The 26,996-nt window shown below is 46.8% G+C and overlaps 1 long non-coding RNA gene across 1 annotated transcript; it reads right to left on the reverse strand.

The window, feature by feature from the left end:
• Positions 1–1,633: 1,633 nt before the first annotated feature.
• Positions 1,634–17,958, reverse strand: LOC129704809 (uncharacterized). Its single transcript, XR_008724776.1, has 3 exons — positions 15,728–17,958; positions 8,350–8,426; positions 1,634–2,323 (listed from the first exon to the last, which is right to left on the reverse strand). It is a non-coding gene; the product is annotated as an uncharacterized LOC129704809 (long non-coding RNA).
• Positions 17,959–26,996: the final 9,038 nt, after the last annotated feature.

A 26,996-nucleotide genomic window follows, 5' to 3' on the forward strand; every position in this document is an offset into this window, starting at 1 on the left:
AGAGAAAATAACACGACCTTTTAGCAAAACGGCAAAAAAAGGCTGATTTAGGCACTCTAAAAAGGCATTATCCTGGTGAAATAAACAAAAAAAGGCACATGGCATTTATGGCAAAATCCTGGCTCTAGTTATAAACATATCAGTTCTGAACATTATACATAAGAAGACTACATAAATGGAGCAGTCTAAATCTGTGTTCGAATAGAGGTAGAATGAAGAGGTAGAAAGGTGTCTGAAGAAAGGTCTCGACCCGAAACGTCACCCATTCCTTTTCTCCAGAGATGCTGCCTTTCCCGCTGAGCTACTCCAGCATTTTGTGCCTGTCATCGGTGTAAACCAGCATCTGCAGTTCCTTCCCACACAATAGAAAAGTAAATTTGAACTCAGTATAAATATTTGTGGGTGCGCCACCTGTTGGTTTGCCAAGAGAACACACTGATATATTTAAACCCTTTTCAAACCACAAGGATCATTTGGAAAATGTGTCAAATTTTAAACAGTATTAATAATGTGGATGTTTTTGGCCACTAATAAGAATAGATTGATTTGCATTGAAGTCATTGTTTCTGGATGAAAATTAATCTTCAGAATAAAAATATTTAAGCCTTGCAAGGGGTCACTACATTAATACACTATTTGTTTTAAGCAGATTTTACACGTAAGGTGCCAAACATAATTGTTGGTTTCGAGCTGCAAACGTGCAGCTTTAGGAGTTCACAAGTGGCTTCACAATTAAACAATGTAATGGGAAAGACAGTTGATTTGTGTAAATACAGGAAGCCAATACGAAGCAAGTGGTTTGAAGGCACTTAGAAAAAAATCACCTGCTGTTTTTTTACATTTTATTTCATCTGTTACATCCTCAATTACCATATTAATTCCCATGAAAGCCCCTTAGCTTCTATTTTGCAACCCAGCCTATAACTTGGATACATTTCACGTGCTTCCCATATCCCGACCATAGACGGTGAACAGCTGGGTCCGTTACAATGGAAATGAGTAAGGTTAGTGAGGATGTAACAGATGGAATAAAACGTAGAAAAAAGGCAAGTCATTAATTTGTGACAAATAATACAAAGTGTATTCATTGGGGATTTAGAGATTGTGAGGCGTTCCAGAGAGGATTCATCGACATCCCGAATCTTCTCAATCTTCTACGGAAATAAAGGCACTGATAGGCTTTGTTGATGATTGTATCAATGTACTGGCTCCAGGACAGATCCCCAGACATACACACTCCCAGGAACCTGACAATATTGACTCTCCACGGCCGAACGTTGGATGAAGAGAGGTTTGTGGATCATTGGCTTCCCTCTTCTAAAGTCAACATTCAGCTCCTTGGTCTTGCTGATGTCGAGAGCAATGTTGTCGTTCTGGCACCGTTCAATCAGACGATCCTATACTCTGCCTGATCATTACATGTAACTCATCCAACAATGGTGGTGCTGGTGAATTGAAATATAGCGTTGGTGCTGTGTGTGGGACACAGCCAGAGATATTCAGCAAGGGGAACAAAAGGTCATGTTTGTGGTCTAAGGCACTGCCTTCGGACTGATGGATACTATAGGTGGGCAAAAGTTCAATAAGATGTTGGTCAAGGGAAAGGGGAGGAATGGAAGAAACACAGGAAAGGCCACAGAAGGCCTTGTGTTGGGCTGTGGGGATTGTTTGGTGATGGGTAAATGGCAGAAATAATATTTGCTGGAAACAAACTAAATATTAAACATGAAAATAGCAGGAAAGGCCACTTGGACCCTAGCATTCAATATGATCATAGCTGATTAGCTCCAGGCCTCCATTCGTATCCCCATAATCCCTTTATCCTTCATGTAATTATCTACATCCTCAAGAGAGTCAAAAGAGTCCAGAGTGTATTATTGTCCTATGTCCCAGATAGAGCAATGAAATTCGTACTTGCAGCAGCACAACAGAATAGTTAAACATAGGATAGTGAAAACAATATAATAAACGAGAGAGAAAAATAAATCTTATTTGTAGTTGTAGTGTTTTAATAGCCTGATGGCTGTAGGGAAGTAGCTGTTCCTGAACCTGGACGTTACAGTTTTCAGGCTCCTGCACCTTCCCGATGGCAGGGGTGATATGAGAGGGTGGCCAGGGTGGTGTGGATCTCTGATGATGCCGGCTTTCTTCTTGAGGTAGCGACTCCAGAAATCCCTTCGATGGTCTCTTTATTACTCACAATGATTCAGCCAACTCACCAAAGTGGAGGGTTCCAAAGATTCACCACAATCTCGGATTAGGCTTTGGATTTAGATGCAGCTTTGCTTTAGCAAACGTGTCCTCTTTATGGAGATTTCTTCAGCTACGGAAATAACTCAACATCTACTTTGTCAAGGAGGCTTACTGTTTCGTTAAACTCACTCTTCATTCTTCTAAACCTCCAAGCATAAGCTCCTATTGTTCTATTAGCTGTTCACAGTAGGAAAAGTGTTCCTTCTTAGGAATTAGCTTGGTGAAGTACATTTGGACTGCCTCCAGAACCAGTATATCCTTTGTTAAATTGGGGAATCACAACTATGCTCCAGATGTGGCTTCACATAATCGGAACAATATGTCACTATTTCTATCCTCCAACTGGCTTGCAATAAGGATCAATGAGCCATTTGACTTCATAACTATTTACTCCACCAGCCTGCTAATGTTTAGAGATACAGTATATGCACAAGAATACCCAAACCCCTCAGCAATTCACTCATGTGCGATTGTTATTCATTTAGATAATAATTAGCAATTTCTCTCTATTTAGGAAAGAACGGGATAATTTAGTTCAAGGCATTTTCAAGCAGGGTACAAGACCCAGGAAGTGATAGGTAGGAAAAAGGAACAGCAGATCCTGGTTTACACAAAAACACACATTGTGCTGGAGTAACTCAATGGGTCAAACAGCATCTCTGGAGAACACGGACAGGTGATGTTTCGGGCTGCGATCCTTCTTCAGACTGACGGTAGTGCAGGGGGTGGGGTGGCAGCTGGGAGAGGAGAGGCAGGACAAAGCCAGGCAGGTATTATGTGGACAAGGGCAAAGGTGGGTTTATGATAGGAAGATGGTTGGATAAAGACCAGAGATTAAAGCAAAAGGTGGGAGACAGGCTGAGGAGTTGCAAGTTGTGGAACCAGAGAAAGGGATAGAGTCATAGAGTGATACAGCATGGAAACAGCCCCTTCAGCCCAACCTGCCCACACTGGGGGGAGAGATAGAAGGAGAAGAGATATATGTGCAAGTTCAGGTGGGGCAAAGGGAGGGATGAAAGGGAGGTGTGGGGGTGCAAAGGAAGGGGGAGAAGGGGTGTTGTTGGATGTTACAACAAATCAGTGAATTCAATGTTCATACCATTGGGTTGAAAGCTACCTAAGTGGAATATGAGGTGCTGTTCCTCCAGCTTGCATGAGGCACACTCTGGCAATAGAGGAGGCCCAGGACAAGAAAGCCATTGCGAGAATGGGAAGGGGAGTTAAAATGTTTAACACCCGGGAGATCCGGTCAGCCATGGCAGACTGAGCATTAGTTTACAGTGAAATGGTCACCAAGTCTATGCTTGGTCTCATTGATGTATAGCAGGGCACACGGGGAACACCAGATGCAGTAGATGTTAGAGGAGGTGCGTGTGAACTTCTGTCTCACCTGTTACAGATGGAGGATTGAGGTGAAGGAAATACAAGGACAGGTGTTAGATCGGCTCACCCACCACGGAGCTCAGACCCGCCCGGTGTGCCCGGCTCACCCACCGCGGCAGACACACGAGCAACCGCCGAGAGCGAGGCAATCAGAGAGATCTCAATAAACTAGAAATCTGAATCTCTGCTCCCTGCCCCCCCCCCCCTCCTCAGCCACACATTCATCTCCCTTATGTTCATGTGCCTATCCTCACCAGCATGCAGCACCGGAGGTAATCCCCAAATCATTGCCATGGAGGTCCTGCTTCTTAGCATTTGACCTAACTCCCTATACTCATATTGCAGTATCTCATTCCTTTTCCTACCTATATCGTTTGTGCCAACATGTGCAATGACTTCCGGCTGCACCCTCTCCTCCTGAGGATGTTGTGTAGCCGCTCCAAGATGTCCTAGACCTTGGCACACCATCCTGGCACCTTGACTGCCTCCGCAGAATCTCCTGTCCACACCTCTAATTATAGAGTCACCTAACACACTGACTCTGCCTGACACCGCCCTTCCCTGCTGAGTACAACCACCGGGGTCACCTCCACTCCGTGTCTATTCCCCTTAATTGTGGTCTCTTCCTGGACCCTGGGCATTGATAACCTTGTGATAAGTCCTGCCCACGAAGCTCTCATTCTCCTAGATGGTACTGAGGTCATCCAGCTGCTGCCCCAGTTCCCTAATGTAAAGACCTGGACACAATGCCCACAGGAGTAGTAATCAGAGACACCAGCAGTTTCAGTGAGTTCCCACCACCTACAGGTGGAACATTGTGCCAGCTTACCTGCCATCACCACTGCACCTGAACCAAGACAGAGTAATTAAAACATAATGAGTCTCTCACTCGAGCAGACTGTAGGAATAAAGGCGAAGACTATTTTCCAAAACGGAGAGACAATTATGAAATCGGGGGGTGCAAAGGGAATTGGGAGTACTGGTGCAGGATTCCCCAAAGGTTCATTTGTAATCTTGGTAGTACGGGTGGCAAATGCAGCGTTAGCATTTATTTTGGGAGGAGGGAGAATATAAAAACAGGGATGTCATGCTGAGGCTTTATAAGGTACTGGTCTGTCCGCATCTGCAGGACTATGAGCCCGTGGAACTTTGTGATGGATTCTTTGCACAGCTTGTATTGGAGCCTACCAGGGAGAAGGCAATTCTGGATTTAGTGTTACGTAATGAACCGGATTTGAGAAAGGACCTCGAGGTTAATGAGCCATTATGAGGCAGTGACCATAACCTGGTCAGGTTTAATCTACAATTGGAGAGGGAGAAGGGCAGATTGGAGGTGTCAGTGTTGCAGTTGAATAAAGGGGACTATGGGGCCATGAGGGAGGAGCTGGCCAAAGTTGACTGGAAAGATACACTAGCAGGGATGACAGTGGAACAAAAATGGCAGGTGTTTCTAGGAATAATACAGAAGATGCGGGGTCAGTTCATTCCTCTGAGGAAGAAAGATTCCAAGAGGAGAAAGGGAAGACCATGGCTGACAGGGGACGTCAGGGACAGTATAAAAATTAAAGCGAAGAAGTACAACGTAGCAAAGATGAGCAGGAAGCCAGAGGATTGGGTAATGTTTAAAGAACAACAGAAGATAACTAAAAAGACAATACGGAGAGAAAAGATGAGGTACGAAGATGGGCTAGTCAAGAAATACAAAGCAGGATAGTAAAAGCTTCTTCAGGTATGTGAAGAGGAAAAAATTAGTTAAGACCAAAGTTGGACCCTTGAAGACCCTTGAAAAAGGTGAATTTATTATGGGGAACAAGGAAATGGCAGATGAGTTGAACAGGTACTTTGGATCTGTCTTCACTAAGGAGGACACAAACAATCTTCCTGATACAGTAGTGGCCAGAGGATCTGGGGTGACAGAGGAACTGAAGGAAATCCACATTAGGCAGGAAATGGTGTTGGATAGACTGATGGGACCGAAGGCTGATAAATCCCCAGGGCCTGATGGTCTGCATCCCAGGGTACTTAAGGAAGTGGCTCTAGAAATCGTGGATGCATTGGTGATAATTTTCCAATGCTGTATAGACTCAGGATCAGTTCCTGTGGATTGAAGGGTAGCTAATGTTATCCCACTTTTTAATAAAGGCGTGAGAGAGAAAATAGGGAATTATAGACGTTAGCCTGACATCGGTCAATGGGAAGTTGCTGGAGTCAATTATAAAAGATGAGATAGCCGAACATTTGGATAGCAGTAACAGGATCGGTCCAAGAAAGCATGGAATTACAAAGGGGAAATCATGCTTGACAAATCTTCTGGAATTTTTTGAAGATGTAACTAGGAAAATGGACAAGGGAGAGCCAGTGGATGTAGTGTACCTGGACTTTCAGAAAGCATTTGATAAGGTCCCACATAGGAGATTAGTGGGCAAAATTAGGGCACATGGTATTGGGGGTAGAGTGCTGACATGGATAGAGAAGTGGTTGGCAGACAGGAAACAAAGAGTAGGAATTAACGGGTCCCTTTCAGAATGGCAGGCAGTGAAAAGTGGGGTACCACAAGGCTTGGTGCTGGAACCACAGCTATTTACAATATACATTAATGATTTGGATGAAGGGATTCAAAGTAACATTAGCAAATTTGCAGATGGCACAAAGCTGGGTGGCAGTGTGAACTGTGAGGAGGATGCTATGAGAATGCAGGGTGACCTGGACAGGTTGGGGGAGTGGGCAGATGCATGGCAGATGAAGTTTAATGTGGATAAATGTGAGGTTATGCACTTTGGTAGCAAAAACAGGAAGGCAGATTACTATCTAAATGGCGTCAAGTTGGGAAAAGAGGAAGTACAATGGCATCTGGGGGTCCTTGTCCATCAGTCTATGAAAGTAAGCATGCAGGTACAGCAGGCAGTGAAGAAAGCGAATGGCATGTTGGCCTTTATAACAAGAGGAATCAAATATAGGAGCAAAGAGGTCCTTCTGCAGTTGTATAGAGTCCTAGTGAGACCACACCTGTAGTTTTGTGTGCAGTTTTGGTCCCTTAATTTGAGGAAGGACATTCTTGCTATTGAGGGAGTGCAGCGTAGGTTTACAAGGTTGATTCCCGGGATGGCGGGACTGTCATATGCTGAGAGAATGGAGCAGCTGGGCTTGTACACTCTGGAGTTTAGAAGGGTGAGAGGGGATCTCATTGAAACATATACGATTGTTAAGGGCTTGGACACGCTAGAGGCAGGAAACATGATTCCGATGTTGGGGAAGTCCAGAACCAGGGGCCACAGTTTAAGAATAAGTAGTAAGTCATTTAGAACGGAGACGAGGAAACACTTTTTCTCACAGAGAGTGGTGAGTCTGTGGAATTATCTGCCTCAGAGGGTGGTGGAGGCAGGTCCTCTGGATGCTTTCAAGAGAGAGCTAGATAGGGCTCTTAAAAATACCGGAGTCAGGGGATATGGGGAGAAGACAGGAACGGGGTACTGATTGTGGATGATTAGCCATGATCACATTGAATGGCGGTGCTGGCTCGAAGGGCTGAATGGTCTACTCCTGCACCTATTGTCTATTGTCTCTATTGTCTATTGAACAAATAAGTTAATGTATGATGAGCGTTTGACGGCACTGGGCCTGCACTCACTGTAGTTTAGAGGGATGAGAGGGCAACCTCATTGAAACTTACTGAATAGTGAAAGGACTGGATAGAGAAGATGTGGAGAGGATGTTTCCACTAGTGGGAGAGTCTGGTACTTGAAGGCACAGCCTCACAGTAAAAGGATGTACATTTAGAAAGGGAATGAGGAGGAATTTCTCGAATCAGAGGGTGGTGAATCTGTAGAATTCATTGCCACAGATGGCTGTGGAGGCCAAGTCATTGGATATTTTCTAGGCAGAGATTAACTGCTCCTTAGGGTGAGGGTGCTTATGGGGAGAAGGCAGGAGAATGGGATTGAGAAGGAGAGATAGAACAGCCATGTTTGAATGGTGGAGTGGACTTGATGGGCCAAATGGCCTAATTCTGTTCCTATGACATGAACATGATCTTATGAACTGTACCTTATACTCCAATCTGCCTCTGATAGCCTTCTTGCCTCCGCCTCCTCGCCAAGGACTCGCACTTGACCTCCAGATAGTTCTCTTGTGCCAAAGAGTCGCACTTGACCTCCAGATAGTTCTCTTGTGCCAAAGAGTCGCACTTGATCTCAAACACAGCCTCTTGCCACTCAGCAGCTCGCTAATCGGCACCTTGCTAATTAGCCACTCAGTTAGCCAATTTGGATGCCCCAACCAATGAATGTGCTTGCTGCTCAAAGCTGCCGCTACTGTGCTGACCTGTGAGTGACTTGCCCAGATCATGGACTTCCTTTTGAAAGTTCCTGCACCAGCACGGAGCTGAGCTTCACTTGCTGCAATCAATCAACGGACCTACTGCATTTTAGCGACTGCTCCTGCTCCTGCTCCTGCTCCCACATGCACTTGACTTGCTCACTGTCAGGTGCCCTACAGTACAATACGGAGCTGCTTCACACCATCGCTGTGGGCCTGTCACCCTCTATGAGCAAGTCTAGATTTCCCTACCACTGTTTTCTTTGACATGGTCCAGCTCCCCCTTGGCACATATCAATATGGGAAAGTAACGCATTGTTCATTTGTTAGCTGCTCTTCCTGCATTGGTGCTTGTTCTGAACGTGACGTCAGCTGTCTGTGATTTTTCCTCATACTTACACAATTTCCTCGGAGTGGTCAGGGTGACTCTGTTTAGCCATCTTCATCAGCTGGGAGGTCCAGATCATCACTGCCCTCTAGTGTCAAAAAAAGGAAAAACAATTCATATTTCTTCTACACCTTCTGTTCTACACTTTGAATCCCAGACTCTTGTTCCTGAATGTGTATTAAACTGTAGCTTCAGTGTGAATCCTACTTACTTTAGTCATAGTTATAGAGAAGTAAAACCAGTCCATTGTCCAACTCTTCCATGCGACAAGATGCCCATCTAAGCTCATGCCATTTGCTTGAGTTTGGTCCATATTCCTCTATAACTATAGTATCCATGTACCTGTACAAAGGTCTTTGAAATGTTGTTAATCTACCTGCCTCAACTACCTCCTCTGACAGACAGATCGTTCCATAGACCCACTAACCTCTTTGAAAACGTTGCCCTCTCACCTTCAACCTGTGCCCTCTCATCTTGCGCCCTCTCACCTTCAACCCGTGCCCTCTCACCTTAAACCTGTGCCCTCTCACCTTCAACCTGTGCCCTCTCACCTTAAACCTGTGCCCTCTCACCTTAAACCTGTGCCCTCTCACCTTCAACCCTGTGCCCTCTCACCTTCAACCTGTGCCCTCTCACCTTCAACCTGTCTCCCTCAACCACCTTCAACCTGTGCCCTCTCACCTTCAACCTGTGCCCTCTCACCTTCAACCTGTGCCCCCCTCTCTCACCTTCAACCTGTGCCCTCTCACCTTCAACCTGTGCCCTCTCACCTTCAACCTGTGCCCTCTCCACCTTCCTGTGCCCTCTCACCTTCAACCTGTGCCCTCTCACCTTCAACCTGTGCCCTCTGCTTCTTGGCTGCTTTCAAGGGAGAGCTAGATATGGCTAGAAGAAGCTAGATGCCCTCTGCTTCTTGATTCACATACCCTGGGAAAATGACAGTGCATTTACCCTATCGTTTCCCCTCATGGTTTTATACACCTCTATAATATCGCCCCTCAGCCTCCTACACTACAAGGAATGAAGACCCAGCCTGCCCCAACCTCTCCCTATACAGTAGCTCAGGCCCTCGTTTGCTGGCAGCATCCTTGTAAATCTTCTCTGCACGCTTTCCAACAAGGCATATTTTACCTGGCAACGTGACCACATCTGGACACAAGTGGCCTCACCAATCTCTTGTACATCAGTAACATAACGTCTTAACTTCTATATTCACTATTCCTGACTGCTGAAGGCCAACTTGCCAAAACCCTTCTTCACCATCCCATCTACCACTATCCGGGAAACATGTAGCTCAGTTGAGTTTAGTTTAGAGATTACACCATGTTACAGCGCAGAAACAGGCCCTTCGGCCCACCGGGTCTGCGCCAACTACCGATCCCCGCACATGAACACTATCCTACACGCATTAGGGACAGTTTTTACATTTACCAAGCCAATTAATCTACAAACCTGTGCGTCTTCGGAGTGCAGGAGGAAACCGAAGATCTTGGAGAAAACCCACGCAGGTCATGGGGAGAACGTGCAAACTCCGTACAGACAGCACCCGTAGTCAGGATCGAACCCGGGTCTCCGGCACTGCATTCGCTGTAAGGCAGCAACTCTACCGCTGCGCCACTGTGACTGCCTAGATTCAGTACTTGTATTCCTGAATCCCTCTGCCCTACAACACACCCAAGGGCCCTTCCAATCATCGTGGACTTCCCAAATGAGACCTCTGCATTAAACTACTTGCCCAGCTGATGAAGAACCCATTGTAATTCTAGATAAAACCACCTTCACCATTTACGATACCAACCATTTTAGTGTCATCTTACTATTCATGCCTTGTACATTATCATCCAAATTTATAATTTATAAATGACAAACAGCAATGGGGGAAGCACTAAAGGATTAACGCAGCGGGTCAGGCAGCATCTCTGGACAATATGGAAATGTGACTTTTTGGGTCGGTATCCTTTTTCAGACATTGTTGGGGGGGGGGAAGAAAGCTGGAAGAGAGGAGAGGCAGAGCAAAGTGTAGCAGGTAACAGGCAGATTCAGGCAAGAAGGGGTTTTGATAGGGAGATGGTTGGAACAATATACACGGATTGAAGAGTTACAAATTGCGAAGCCAGATAAAAACTGGCAGGGTGGTGCAGTGGAAGTACAGCTGCCTTACAGCGCCAGAGGCCCGGGTTCGATCCTGACTATGGGTGCTGTCTCATCACCATGTTTGCACCATCACCCCGTGACTGCGTGGGCTTTCTCCGGGTGCTCCGGTTTCTGCCGACACTCCAAAGACGTCCAGGTTTGTAGGTTAATTGGCTTTGGTGAAATTGTACATTTTCCCTCGAACGTGCGAGTGTACGGGTTGATCGCTGGTCTTTGCGGACTCGCTGGGCAGAGGGACCTGTCTCCATGCTGTCTCTGAAGCCTAATGGCTAATGGAAGGAATGTGCGAGGAGACGGAGGTGAGATACAGGTGGCAGTCCAGGTGGGGCACAGGTATGGGAGGGGGGAGGGGGAAAATGGGAGGGGGGGGGGGGGGGGGGAGTTGTCAGAGGTTACCTAAAGTTGGAGAATATAGAGTTCATATTTTTGGGTTGTCAGCTACCCAATGTGTGGTGCTGATCCTCCAGTTTGTTGACAATGGAGGAGGCCCTGGACAGAAGGTTACAATGGGTATAGGAAGGGAGATGGAAGGTCTCAACCCAAAATGTCACCCATTCCTTCGCTCCAGAGGAAGAGGAGGAGGAGGGGGAGGGGTAGGGGGAGGGAGAGGGGGGAGCAGACTAATCAACGGCTGACGGGAAGAAGCAACGGCAGGTGAGAGGGGTGGGAGCCCCACAGAGACCAGTAGATGCTCTCCACAACCTCCCTCGTTCTCGCTTGACTTCCCAGTGTCACTGCAAGAGCAGCAAGTCTGTGCAACGCTTTATATCCATGACATGGATGGGAAGCCCGTGCCATACCCCATAACATAGGTCATCTGGAAACAGGACCATCTATTGTGAATTGTTTATGTAAGTGGGAGTTCGCCTATTATGTGAGATGGGGCAAATATATAAGGTCTCCCCGCAATCTCCAGCAATTCAGAAAAAACAATCCAAGTCTGTCCATCCTTTCCCTGTGGCTAATACCTCTAATCCAGGCAACATCCTGGCAAGTCCCCTCTGCATCCTTTCCAAAGCCTCCACATCCTTCCTGTAATGCGGCGACCAGAACTGCACGCAATATTCAAAATATGTCCGAACCAATATCCTAGAAAGCTGCTCATGACACCCTGACTCTTATACACAATGCCCTGAACTATGAATTCTACAAAAAAGTTTAAAATTATGAAAATATGGGACCAATTAATGGAAGCAACTTGATTTGCCTTTCTATAGCTCCTTGAACATGATAAAATACCAGAAGGCGCAGCACACGTGTATCACGGAAAGGTGAATGGTCAAAGGTTTAACCAGCAGTGTAGACGAGGGAACCTGGAATGAAGATCTTTGGCAAAAGAACCAGATGTAACATGAGGAAAGCGTTTTATGTGCAATAACAGGTTAGCGTCTGGAATGAACAGCTAGAGGTAACCGGTTTCCCGTTCCAGCGCTGTGCGCGCGGCAGCCAGCCAACCGTCCATCGTCTTTTCCTTTATTTTTACATATTCTTTTTACTTTAAATTCATATTTATTTTTTATTTTATTTGGCTAGTTAGTTTATTGCACCATGTCTCCTTCCTCGTTGGGGAGATACTTTTTTACAGTCTGTCTGTCTGCAACAATCAGGAGCTGGTCCCTTTGTTGACTACACCAGGGATCAACTGCTGGCCCAGCCGCCCTGACCGGCTGGCTTCACCACCGTTAGAAATCCCCAAGGAACCAAGGAGGAAATACAGGGTATGCCAGTCGGGAGTAAAACGACATGCGGAGAAAGAGGTACAAGTCATACTTGCCTTCCATCACAACAGTTTACCTAACACCATTTTCTGACTAATGTGGATTCCCCCCACTAGATCCTCAGTCCCCTTTGTGTTTCCTTAGTGAAGACAGAACCAAAGTACCAAACCAGAGGACCATTGACAACACCCAGAGGATTGTCGGCTGCCCTCTCCTTACACAGTTCCCGCTGCATCAAAAAATCCCAGAGTATTATAAAGGACATTTCCCACCCCGGACACTCCCTGTTTGAACTGTTGCCGTCAGGCAGACGGTACAGATCTACAAGGACAAGGACAAACAGACTTAAAAACAGTTTTTACCACACTGCTATAAAGGCACTAAATGTAGCCGCCAAGGAACGCAGGGGCGATACATACTAAGGGACTGTGGTACACTGTGGAATCGATAGAAGGATGTAGGGTTGGGTGTTTATGCGTGCTATTTTCATGATATTTATTTTAGTTGTTTATCTTTTTTTAATATTTTACCTTGTATGTATCGTTAGCTTTTAGAAATGTTTGAATGGTGCACTGACTGGCTGACATTTTTTAATTTTGTTGTACATGGTTCATGTTACAATGACAATAAAGAAACTATTCTACTATTCCATTCTTATCTAACTGTTCTGTCACTTCCTTGTTTCCCAATATAAATTCACCTGTCTCTGACTGTAAGGGACCTACCTGTACATTTGTCTTCACAAAGGACGCAAATTACTGGAGTAACTCAGCGGGTCAGGCAGCATCTCTGGAGCACATGGATATGTGACGTTGGGAATGTTCTTCAGACTGATTCAGTCTGCTTAGCTACAGCACGTTGAGCGATATGGGCCAGATAGGACATGATGGTTTGGTGTGGGCAAGTTGGGCTGAAGGCCCTGTTTACATATGGCTGTGCGACTCTATGAATTTGACAGATTCATTTACCTTCTGTGTTGCAACCATTCTGTGAGCCGGAGACGTTTGTGATATAGGAAGTGTAAGACGGATTTGCCTAATTCATTCTTGGTTGGAGGCACAGAGTGGGGAATGAAATATGTTTATGTAGGTTAGACCTATTCTCAATAGTTTAGAAGAATGAGAGCTGATTTAGTTGAAACATGGAAACATAGAAAATAGGTGCAGGAGGAGGCCATTTGGCCCTTCAAGCCAGCACCGCAATTCATTGTGATCATGGCTGATCGTCCCCAATCAATAACCCGTGCCTGCCTTCTCCCCATATCCCTTGATTCCACTAGCCCCTAGAGTTCTATCCAGCTCTGTCTTAAATCCATCCAGGGATTTGGCCTCTACTGCCCTCTGTGGCAGGGAATTCCACAAATTCACAACTATCTGGGTGAAAACGTTTTTTCTCACCTCAGCCTTAAATGGCCTCCCATTTATTCTAAGACTGTGGCCCCTGGTTCTGGACTCTCCCAACATTGGGAACATTTTTCCTGCATCTAGCTTGTCTAGTCCTTTTATAATTTTATATGTGTCTCTAAGATCCTCCCTCATCTTTCTAAACTCCAGTGAATACAAGCCTAGTCTTTTCAATCGTGAACCTACGCTGCACTACCTCAATCAAAAGGATGTCCTTCCTCAAATTAGGAGACCAAAACTGTACACAATACTCTAGATGTGGTCTTACCAGAGCCCTATACAACTGCAGAAGAACCTCTTTACTCCTATACTGAAATCCTCTTGTTATGAAGGCCAAAATTCCATTAGCTTTCTTCACTGCCTGCTGTACCTGCACGCCAGCTTTCAGTGACCGGTGTACAAGGACACCCAGGTGTCACTGCACCTCCCTTTTACCTAACCTAACCCTAATAATCTGCTCCCTTGTTTTTGCCGCCAAAGTGGATAACCTCATATTTATCTATATTATACTGCATCTGCCACACATCTGCTCACTCATTCAACCTGGCCAGGTCACCCTGCAACCTCCTAACATCCTCTTCACAGTTTGCACTGCCACTCAGCTTTGTGTCATCCGCAAACTTGCTAGTATTGTTCCTAATTCCCTCTTCCAAATCATTAATATATATGGTAAACAGTTGCGGCCCCAACACCGAACCTTGCGGCACTCCACTCGCCACTGCCTGCCATTCTGAACAGGACCCGTTCACTCCTACTCTTTGCTTCCTGTCTGCCAACCAATTTTCTATCCACGTCAACACCCTACCCCCAATACCATGTGCTCTAATTTTAGTCACCATTCTCCCGTGCGGGACCTTATCAAAGGCTTTCTGAAAGTCTAGATACACTACATCCCCTTCATCCATTTTACTTGTCATCCTCAAAAAATTCCAGATGATTAGTCAAGCATGATTTCCCTTTCATAATCCCTTTAGGGCTATCCAAATGCCCCTTTATTACCTCTTTAATAATTGACTCCAGCATCTTTCCCACCACCGAAGTCAGGCTAACTGGTCTGTAATTCCCTGTTTTCTCTCTCGCTCCTTTCTTGAAAGGTGGGATAACATTAGCTATCCTCCAATCCACAGGAACTGATCCTGAATCTATTGAACATTGGAAAATGATCACCAATGCGTCCACTAAGAACATATAATGTTCTTAGAGTTTGACAAACTTGATGCCTGAAATGATGTATCCTTCGTCTCTGGACAAAGATGACATAAAAAATCTTCAGCAAGGGTGTAGCAAATCTTTGGAATTTATTTCCAAGAAGCCTACTGATGCTTAACAATGTGTATATTTCATATCTTTGACTATTTAGGGAATTAAGAGTAATGGAGTGATACAAGAAAATGAGACTGAAATTAAAAAATCATACATCAAGCACAATGGGCCAAATGGCCAAGTATTTAGTATATTCTAAGGAAACCAATTGATATGTGATAGAGGTCCTCACATAATTTTGGTCGCCTAATTATAGGAAGGATGTCAACAAAATAGAGAGAGTACAGAGGAGATTTACTAGAATGTTGCCTGGGTTTCAGCAACTAAGTTACAGAGAAAGGTTGAACAAGTTAGGTCTTTATTCTTTGGAGCGCAGAAGGTTAAGGGGGGACTTGATAGAGGTCTTTAAAATGATGAGAGGGATAGACAGAGTTAACGTGGATAAGCTTTTCCCACTGAGAGTAGGGAAGATTCAAACAAGAGGACATGACTTCAGAATTAAGGGACAGAAGTTTAGGGGTAACATGAGGGGGGAACTTCTTTACTCAGAGAGTGGTAGCGGTGTGGAATGAGCTTCCAGTGAAGGTGGTGGAGGCAGGTTCGATTTTATCATTTAAAAATAAATTGGATAGTTATTTGGACGGGAAAGGAATGGAGGGTTATGGTCTGAGTGCAGGGAGATGGGACTAGGGGAGAATGTGTGTTCGGCGCGGACTAGAAGGGCCGAGATGGCCTGTTTCCGTGCTGTAATTGGTATATGGTTATATGGTTATAATGCATTAATAGTTACTGGCTATGGCAATAGATGCAGAAGGATCGGCCAAGCACAAGCAAGCAAATTGCTAACCTACCACAGTCTATGCCTCCACGTCGACCGGCAAGGCCTTGTTTTACTGGAATTTCATCGCATTAGATGATTGAATCTTGTTCTTCCATTGCACTTTGGTTACATCAACCATCTGCCTGCAGTCTCCATTCATCCTGAGAGTAGGAGGTGAAAGTTAAGTTAAATCATTTTGACAAATTAGTAGTTATTATTCAAATGAACATAGAACACAGAAGGGTACACCACATGAAGAGGCCCTTCCGCCCACAATGTCTGTGTTGAACATGATGCCAAGACCATCTCTTATCTACCTGCACATAATCTGTATCCTGTAGCGGCACCTAGTGGTTAAACCGTGCATACAGAACCCTCGTCAGAAGTCGGGACTGTCACGTGACAGGGTTTTTCGCGGGGTTTTTTGAGTTAGTAAACTTGTTCGGTAGCTAGTACTCCTCGCAATGACAAGAGCTTCAAAAAACGTTTTCTCTCGACTAAGTGCTCGTGTAGTTCAAGTAACGATTTGGCAATAAAACCATTTTCTCAACCTGCTTAGTCTCGCTACAATCCCTCCATTCCCTGCATATCCATGCGCCTATCCAAAAGTCTCTTCAATGCCACTAATGAATCGGCCTCCACCACCAACCCCGGCAGCACGTTCCAGGCACACACCATCATCTGTGTAAAAAAAATTGCCCCACACAGCTCCTTTAAAATTTGCCCTCTCACCTTAATGTTGTGCCCCATAATATTTGATTTTTCTATCCTGGGAAAAAGTTTCTGACTGTCTCCCCTCTCTATGCCTCTCATAATTTTATATACTTTAATCGAGTTCCCCCAGAACCTCTGGTGATTCAGATAAAACAATCCAAATCTATTCAACCTCTCCCTGCAGCTAATATCCCCTAACAGCTTTACAGAGCCATCGTGAGACCACACCTGGAGTATTGTGTGTGGTTTTGGTCTCCTAATTTGAGGAAGGGCATTCTTGCTATTGAGGGTGTGCAGCGTAGGTTTACAGGGTTAATTCCCGGGATGGCGGGACCGTCATATGCTGAGAGAATGGAGCGGCTGGGCTTATACACTCTGGAGTTTAGAAGGATGAGAGGATATCTCATTGAATCATATAAGATTGTTAAGGGCTTGGATACACTAGAGGCAGGAAACATGTTCCCAATGTTGGGGGAGTCCAGAACCAGGGGCCACAGTTTAAGAATAAGGAGTAAGCCATTTAGAACGGAGACGAGGAAACACTTTTTCTCACAGAGAGTGGTGAGTCTGTGGAATTCTCTGCCTCAGAGGGCGGTGGAGGCAGATTCTCTGGATGTTTTCAAGAGAGAGCTAGATAGGGCTCTTAAAAATAGTGGAGTCAGGGCGTACGGGGAGAAGGCAGGAACGGGGTACTGATTGGGGATGATCAGCCATGATCACATTGAATAGTGGTGCTGGCTCGAAGGGCTGAATGGCCTATTACTGCACCTATTGTCTATTGTCTATTTTCTAATCTAGGCAAAATGTTAGTGAAACTTCTCTGCAAACCTTCCAAAGCCACTATGTTCTTCCTTTAATGGGGCAACCAGATCAGCACACAGTACTCAAAATGTGGCCTAACCAAATTCCTATTCAACCTGACCTAGGTTCAAGGTTCAAGGATCAAGGCTCAAGGTTCAAGGTTCACATTTATTTATCACATGCATCAATTAAGGTATAGTTAAATGAATTACCATGCAGCCATACAATTAAAAAAACCACAATACACAATAGAATTTAACATAAACCTTCACCACAGCATTCTTCACTGTGATGGAAGGCAATAAAGTTCAGTCAGTCTTCCTCCTTTGTTCACCATGGTTGGGGGCCTAGATCCTCTGTAGTCGCCACTACAGACGGCCTGATGTGCAAGCCCTCTCATCGGGATGATCGAAGCTCTGACCTTGAGACAGATCGAACACACTCCCGATGCTTGGAGTTCCCGAATTGGCCACTTCCTAACCGGAGACCGGGCTACAGGATGTTATAGGCTGCAGGCTGGCGGTTGGAAATGTTCTCCGCCAACCCGCGGCAAGGGATCGCCCCGCTCCGCGATGGTAAAGTCCGCTCCACGCCTGCTGCCAGAAGCTCCGTGGACTAAGGCTTCAGGATGTTATAGGCAGCAGGCCGGCGATCGGAGCTCTTTTCTGCCGATCCCCGCCAAGGGATCACCCCGCTTCGCGATGGAAAGTCCACACTGTGCCCGCTGCTGAAGCTCTGGGCCTGACTCCAGGAAAGGCCGCACCAATCCAAGTTGTTAGGCGATGAAGCGACAAGGAAAAAAGTTGCATCTCCATCAAGGTAGGTGACAAAACACTTTCCCCCTATTCCCCCCCCACCACCCCCCACATGAAACATACCAAGAGACACTAAAACATATTTGGTCATACTAAGTAAACAAAAAAAATCGAAATGACGAACCCGTTGCTGGCGAGGCAGCTGACACACAGCGCCACCCGATGGTGAAAGCATCGCTCTGCTTTCTTTACCATTCTCTCTACTTGGGTTGCCACTTTCATGGAGTTATGGATGGACCCCAAGATGCCTCTGGCGATCATATCTGAATCCCTGCCCCCTGCACCAGCTCCTGAGCCACACGTTCATCTCTCCTCTATGCCTCTTCCTACCCACACTAGCACAAGGCACTGCAGTATTCTGGAGATGTTACCCTCGAGGTACTGCTTTTTAAATTAGCTACCTCCATACATTGATACTTTATTGTCACATGTACTTGGTACAGTGACATTCTGTGTTTTGCGTACAATAAATAATATATGCAAACAGTTTGCTGCGTACAGTGAGCCGACAAAGTGACAAAGGTATTCAATATAGTCCCGAAGATAGACACAAAAAGCTGGAAGAACTTAGCGGGGCAGGCAGCATCCCTGGAGAGAAGGAATGGGTGGAGTTTCGGGTCGAGACCCTTCTTCAAACTGGTTAGGGAGAAGGAAAATGAGTGATATAGACACTGATGAAGAGGGATAAAGAACAATGAATGAAAGATATACAAAATAGTTATGATGTTAAAGGAAACAGGCCTTTTGTGTCTATCTTCAGTTTAAACCAGTATCTGCAGTTCCTTCCTACACATTCAATATAATCCCAGTGATCCGGCTTCCTTCTTTCCCCCTTTCGTCTCCCCCCACTGAGTTCCTCTTGTTCTCGGTGCCCCCCCCCCCCCCCCCCCCCCCCCCCCCCACACGGCCCAGCGGAGTAAGAATCCTTCCCACATTTCAAGAAGGTGGTCACCACGGCAACTATAGATGGGGGAGAAGTACAAGCTTCTCTAATCATGCCTACATCTTGAGAATGAATTTCATTAATTAATTGGTCTGATGAAGGGTCTCCACCTGAGACATCACCTATTCCTTTTCTCCTTAGACGCTGCCTGTCCCGCTGAGTTATTCCAGCATTTTGTGTCCATCTTTGGTGTAAACCAGCATCTACAGTTCCTTCCTGCTCATTGATTTATTAATTCTCTTCCAGTGTCTTATTCTTTAAGGCATATCAATGTTTCAAGGTTCTAGTTCGAGTTGTGACATTTTGGCAATATTGCTTGACATCAAATGTTTGATGCATCAGATGTGGAACATGGAAGAAGATGTGCTTATCTATGCGAGAAACCGTGTACGAACGTGGCTCGAAGGATGAGATGCCGAAGTGAAGAAGTGGAAGCCAAATAACCAAAAGGGCGGGATGCCTAAAACCCAACTCACCAAACGGACGCAACAGCGAAAAGCCAAATAACGGTCATGACGTAGCGGGACTTGTCAGCGATTGGTCCACACCCCCACATTCATCATATCACTGGCCGGGGGAGATGGGAGGGTGGGGGTAATTTTCCCACACAAGACTGCCCGGGTCTGGAGGGTGGCTGGCCACTCTGAACCCGAGCACCAAGGTGTAAGCGGCTGAAGGAGCGCATCCCTCGGGACAGCCCCCATTCCCTCCCCGGGGTCAGCGCTGTCCAGCCACGGCCGCCCTTGGCCTCATCTCCCCCGTGTGGCTGCACTGTGGACTGTGGACCCCGACCCCCACACCAGGGTGATTCACCCGCCCCATCCCCGATCCCGACACGCACACAGGGTGATTCACCCGCCCCACCCCCGATCCCGACCCCCACACCAGGGTGAATCACCCGCCCCACCCCCGGACCCCGACCCCGCACACAGGGTGATTCACCCGCCCCACCCCCAGATCCCGACCCCCACACACAGGGTGATTCACCCGCCCCCCCCCCGATCCCGACCCCCACACACAGGGTGATTCACCCGCCCCACCCCCGATCCCGACCCACACACATCGTGATACACCCCTTGATCCTGACCCACACACCGGGTGATTCACCCCTGGGGGTTGGGGTCCGGTGGCATCACGTCTGTGACTCTGGGTGGGCGGAGGGACCAGACTGTCCCCAATTCTGCTGCAGCTGACGGGAACATTGCTGGGTTTTGGTCCCCGTGTGTGCGTATGGTGCCGGCCCACAGCCCATCACAGTGCAGCCGCACAAGGGAGACGACGCGGAGGGCGGCCGTGGCCGGACAGCGCTGTCCCCGGGGGGAGAGTGGGGGCTGTCCCGAGGGATGCGCTTACACCTTGATGCTCAGGTTCAGAGTGCCCAGTCACCCTCCAGCCCTGGGCATTCTTGTGTGGGAAAATGTCCCCCAACCTCCCGTCTGCCCCAGCCAGTGATGTGATGGACCCGGGGGTCAGGACCAATCGCTGACGTCCCGCCCCCCAGCGACGTTATGTCCGTTATTTGGCTTTTCAGCGTTGCCTACGTTCTGTTAGTTGGCTTTTAGGCTTCCCGCCCTTTCGGTTATTTGGCTTTTCGTCGTCGTTTCCATTCAGTTATTCTGTTTCCACTTCTTCGATCCGGCTTCTCGTCCTTCGACGCCATGCCCGGGTACTGCGAAAACATATTTTAATTCGGGTATACATGAGGACACAATGTTACTGGAGTAACTCAGTGGGTCAGGCAGCATCTTTGGAGAAAAGGAATAGGTTAAGGGCCTGTCCCACAAGCATGCGACCTGCACGCGGCGAGCGCGACCAAACTGGAAGCGGGGGCCGCGAGGAGGTCGAGTGAGTGACGTGAAGTTCGAGCGAAGTCCGCGGGAAGTTCACGCGTGACATACGGCGTTAAGACGTTGCGTCCGGCATCGAGGCGGTGCGTACTGCTTCGAGGCGGTGCGTGTGGCGTCGAGGCGGTGCATACGGCGTTGAAGCGGCTGCGGGCTGGCAGGCCGTGACGCGTGGAATTTTTGAACACGGTCAATTTTTCGGGGCCCCGCGCGATGTCGGGACCAGCTCCGCACAACTCCATATGACTCCGGCGATCAAAGTGGGACTGGCCCCGCGAGGCCGTACGGCTCAAGCGACCACATTAGGTCGTGCTTGCCGCATGGAGTCGCATGCTCGTGGGACAGGCCCTTAACTTTTCGGGTTGAGACCCTTGTTCAGACTTTTACACTAGTAACCAACAACAAAGATGAACTCTACTTCCTGGATTTCTGTAATGATAGATTTATCTGACAGTGAATTTTTCCTATAATTTTCTACCTAATGCATATGCCCATTGTTCTATGGCACCTGCGACACCTCATTGCTATTGTACCATGCTGTCAATTGCAGCCCCAGCTGTGTATTCATTTGCCCTGCAGCGCATTTTACATAAACTGAAAGAAGCAAATGCTAAATAAACGTGACAAATTCTGGATACATGTGGTTTTGAGGTCATTATATATGCTGTGTCTCATTGTTGAAGCAATTATTGACAGAAAAGGCTGTGTCTGCATTTATCCTGTGCAGTGCAGATGTGGACACAGCTTGTTGTCGTTGCAACCAATCTTCACTGAGAAATCTTCACTGAGAACCATATTATCAAGGCCAGGCTTCCCCGTTAATGTAATATGGGTGAAAAGATCTAAAATGTGAAAACAGTATTTGAAAGCAGTTCGACCGCCCCAACCGCGGGAGAATAAAGAGGGAAGAAGATTAGACTTTATTGCCTTCAATCACAGTGAGGAATGTGGGGAATCCGCTGTGGTGGATGTTTATATTAACTTATATGTATTTGTGTGTCTTGATACTTTTTTTCCGTATGGCTGTGTGGTAATTCGCATATCACTGTACCTTAATTGGTACGTGTGACAATAAAATACCTTTGAAACCTTTGAAATAGAGATGACACAAGAGATGTGATAATTTCGATTGAGAAATACAGCATGGAAACGGGCTCTTTGGCCCACTGTGTACACAGTGATCACCCGTTCACAGTAGTTCTACACACTAGGATAATTTGCAGCAGCCTGGTAACGTACAAACCACATCTCAAATGCAATAGAAAACTGCTTGATTCAAAAAGTAAATTGCCAGCTTTATCTTTCGCAGACTCGGGTGAATCATTAATGGGCAGTGAGCAAATGGCAGAAGAAATAACCGACTGCCTCAAGAAAGGAAAGAAGGAATCTTCCTGAAATACTAATGATTCAAGTGTCCAATACAACGGAGGAAAGGAGAAAAATGATATGAATTAAAAATCATTAGAGAAATGAATGCCTCGATGATACCGAACTTTGTTTTGTGTGCTATCCAGGCAACCACATCATTCACGAACGAGTACAGCAGATGGTTCAAAAGGGGAAAGGGAAAATAATGCAGAATACAGAATTGTCGTTCACAGAAGGTCAGATCAAAAAATGTACAGGGGCCCCAACGAGGTAGATTGGAAGATTGGGAATACATTATCTGCATGATAGAACTGTTTAAGGGTCTGATAACAGTGGGGGCAGAGGTGTGCGGACGAGGTGCTGATGGACGAGAAAGCGAAGCAAAGAAGTCGTAGCCATGGAACCGAATGGAAATCAGGCTGAAACGGCAAAAAAAACGAAAGAGTACGAAGACGAAACGCCTACTAACCGAAAGGATAGGACGCTTAAATGCAAACTAACCAAAAGGGCGGGACGCATAAAAGCCAACTAACCGAAAAGCTGCGTCACCTAAAAGCAAACTCACCGAATGGCCGCTCTGTCAATACGCCACCTACCCGAAAGGTGGCGTCGCCTACAAGCCAACGGACCGACTGCCGCTCAACAGAAAAGTCCAATAACGAACATGACGTTGCCGGGGGGGCAGGCTTGTCAACAATTAGTCCTGATCCCCGCGTCCATCACATCACTGTGGTGGGATGAACATTGTCCCAAACCTCTGCACCACCCAACCCGCAGCCCGCGGAGGGTGGCCGTGGGAGAATGGAGGCTGTCCTGAGGGATACGCATGTTCGGCCGCTTTCAACTTGGTGCTTGGGTTCAGATTGCCCAGACACCTTTGGCTTGTGTAGAAAAATGGCTTGTGTGGGAAAATGACCCACTCGCTTCCGCTCCCGCTCCCGAGAGAGAATGGAGAGAGGCAGAGTGAGAGAAGGGAGAAATCATGCTTGACTATTTTATTTTTGTTTAAGAAGGAACTGCAGGTGCTGGGAAATCGAAGGCAGACAAAAGTGCTGGAGAAACTCAGCGGGTGCGTCAGCATCTATGGACTATGTTATTGTTCTTCTTTGAGATTTACAACATGAAACAATGTGGAGGAACCAATGGGTGTGGATTTATATTTTAAAAAGGCTTTTGGTGAGACGGTGAACCAGGCGACAATACTTGACATTCAGAATATTGTACTATATGGTTAGAGAGTTGGGTCACAGAATAAACAGGCCTTTCTCTGGTGCCAAGTTATGAGGCTGAGACCAGTTAACCATTATAAAGATCAGGGCTTGGGTTGAACAATTCACAATTTATGCCAATGACAGGCTGTGGGGCCCAAACATAATATTTCCAAAATTGCTAACAATGCAAAACTCAGCAGGAATATGACTGATAATAAGGGTTAGAAAGAGACTTCAAGGAGATGTGAAGAAATTAAATGAGCGGGCAACTACATGGCAGATAGCAAACAATGTGGAGAAATCTTCGGTTAAGCAGAAAGAGTAAAATACTACTTTATAAATGATGAGAGACTGGGGAAGAGACAAGGTCTTTGTGCACAAGTGATTGGGAGTGATCATACAGGCGTAGTCACCATCAGCAAAGCTTGTTGTCACAAAAAACCAAGAGCGGAACTCGCTATCAAAACATGGAGGGGACCGGGGGACACACAATTCTTTGGCAGCCACGCGCTCATGCGCACACTCACACACACACACACGAGGCTTCGGAAGCTCAATCCAGCACAAAATGCAGCTCAACTGCCTGTCTCACTGGGTTAACTACAGCCCTGTCTGGACTGACGAGACACCAGTGCTGCTTCTCCGCGCTGGCCATATTTCCCGCAAATCCAGGAAGGGCTGTAGGCTCACCTGTCGGGACAGGCAGAGTTGAGCTGGGTTTAGCGCTGCTTCTTTGCACTGGCTGTGGGCCTGGGGGTACAGCTCCCGTCTGACTCCCGACCAAAGATCCTGTAGCAGGGGATCTTTGCTGCCGATCTATCTGGGGGGGGGGGGGGGGGGGGGGGGGGGGGGGGGGGGGGGGGGGGGGGGGGGGGGGGGGGGGGGGGGGGGGAGACGGGACAGCGCCGGAGACCCGGCCGGGATCGATCCCGGCTGCGGATGAGGCACAGGTCTGTGCCACGTCTCCCTCCTCCAATCACCGCACTCTATCCTCAGTCCCACCATCCCCCCACTCCTCCCTCCTCCAATCATCGCGCTGAATCATCATGTCCCGCCCCCACTGCCTGCTGACCGATGTCTCTCTCGTCCAATCGGCGCCCTCAATCATCAGTCCCACCCCCACTGTCTCGCGAAAAGCAGAGATTTCACCGGGTTGTAAAATCCGGATCACAAAAACTTGGGGGGGATGTCCCCCACCTCTCAAAACATGGGGGGGGGGGATGTGTCCCCTCTGGCCCCCCCGGGTTTTCCGCCCCTGCAAAAAACTAGATGCTGGTTTACCAAAAAAGTCACAAGGAGCTGGAGTAACTCAATGGGTCTGGCAGCATCTCTGGAGCAGGGCCGGCCTTAGGAGGTGTGGGGCCCAATTGGGAACAATTTTGGTGAGCCCCAGGTTCCCAGCCAAGTTATTTAGTATATATTATGAAATTGTACACTAAGGTGCTATGGATTATACACTGTGTGAATCTCTCCTGCTTTCTCCCGTTTGACTGTCAGTAACTCCACTGGCTTCCAACTTTTACCGTAGCTGCTAATTACCATTGAACTGCATTATGTGATTGGACACAATGCCCTTGGAGACAGCGGTTGATTGGACAGGAGGAGACCGAATTATTGATTGGACGGGAATTTTAAGGTTGATTGGCCCCAAATAATCGGGCACAAATTGACAAATAAGGAAATAATCAAATCGCTGGTCGGTGTGAACTCAGTGAACTATCTGCGCTGTATCTCCAAACTAAACAGTGTAACATGCAGGTACATTCATTTAAAATAAAATTCAGTGATTATTTCACATGATTTCTCACTGTATCTGACCAATCTCTGTTTAAGATGTTTGGTCTGCCTTCGGCATTGACTCTGAACTAAAAACCTAAACCAGACTCAATTGTATCGTCACATTGGACTCAGTAAACTCACACATCTCTGCATTCAGGAGGCTGCCGTGGTTGGAATCACCGGCTCTGAGACCAGAGTGGGTAAAGCAGCCTGCGATCAATACATAAGATGATAGCTCTTCTCAATAAAAAAAACAGTGACGTTTTTCACTCTAACCATGATGGTTAGAGCTTCTTGCAAGGTGATCTATGACCTCGCTAAGTAAATATTGTCGTAACGCTCAGTTGAGGTCAAATGAAGAAGATATTCATTCAATTGTTCAGTGGAGCCCATGGATGTGTCACTGAAAGCAGTGAAGAATGCAATCTCCACACTGCTTGTCCCCGCGTTTAATGAAGTAACTTTTAAATTACTTGAAATAAAAGTTGATTTCTCTTTGTAACAAATGTCAACCGTGCTTCTAATGAAAGAGAAATCAATACACTTCTTTCTCTAACCTTCCGTAATTCAGTTGGCTTTTATTTAAAGTGGAAGATGCAAACATTGTCAGCTCCATCTGGACTTCACCCAGAGTGACTGGGGAATCCAGAACAAGGGGTCACAGTTTAAGAATAAGGGGGTAGGCCATTTAGGACTGAGATGAGGAAACACCTTTTCACCCAGAGAGTTGTGAATCTGTGCAATTCTCTGCCACAGAAGGCAGTGGTGGCCAATTCACTGGATGTTTTCAAGAGAGAGTTAGATTTAGCTCTTAGGGCTAACGGAATCAAGGGATATGGGGAGAAAGCAGGAACGAGGATACTGATTTTAGATGATCAGCCATGATCATATAGAATGGCAGTGCTGGCTCGAAGGGCCGAATGGCCTTCTCCTACACTTATTTTCTATGTTTCTGTTTCTATGAATGATAGAAATGCATGCTCCATTCTTGAAGGTATCTCGTGCGGGATTTGAAATCCCCGTCAAGTCATAATGTACCAATAAAGATGCTCTGCTTTCTTTCCATAGATTATCTGCTCTCGTCACGGGGAGAATGTATAAACTCCGTACAAACAGCATGGTCTCCGTACGGTCATCAGGAAAGAACCCGGGTCTCTGGTGCTGTGAGGCAGCCACTGTACCGCTGCGCCACCGTGCCGCAAAGGTTTCTCGTGTGAGATTTGAAATCCCCGTCAAGTCATAATGTACCAACAAAGATGCTCTATTTTCTTTCCATAGATTATCTGTTTAGTTTAGTTTAGAGATACAGCGGGGAAACAGGCCCTTCGGCCCACCCAGTCCGCACCGACCCCTGCACACGAACACTATCCCGCACACAGTTTTTCAGACTGAGAGTCAGGGGAGAGGGAAAGTAGAGGAATGAAAAGATACAGAACAAACCCCAAAACAGAATGATCTGTTCGGTACCTTTTCTCACCTCTAGTTTTCCTAATAATATGGAAACCTTTGAACCATTGAAACGAAGTTTGACACAAAATGCTGGAGTAACTTGGTGGGACAGGCAGCATCTCTGGATACAAGGAATGGGTGACGTTTTGGATTGAGGCCCTTCTTCAGACCCTTCAAATTATTGAACCAGCTCATTGGAGGTCTGTGAAACAGTGCAGGGCAATGCACCTTTAGTTTTGTCCAGCACATTGGGGAAGTGAGTTATGCTTTACTCTAAAACCGTGGCAACAAAAGTCAATGACTCCCCCCCACCCTCCAAACAGAAAGGAACCGCAGATGCAGCCGTCACCGCAAAACGTCAATGATTCGGGGAATG

This window comes from Leucoraja erinacea, chromosome 16 (assembly GCF_028641065.1).
Source record: "Leucoraja erinacea ecotype New England chromosome 16, Leri_hhj_1, whole genome shotgun sequence".
Classification (NCBI taxonomy): domain Eukaryota; kingdom Metazoa; phylum Chordata; class Chondrichthyes; order Rajiformes; family Rajidae; genus Leucoraja; species Leucoraja erinaceus.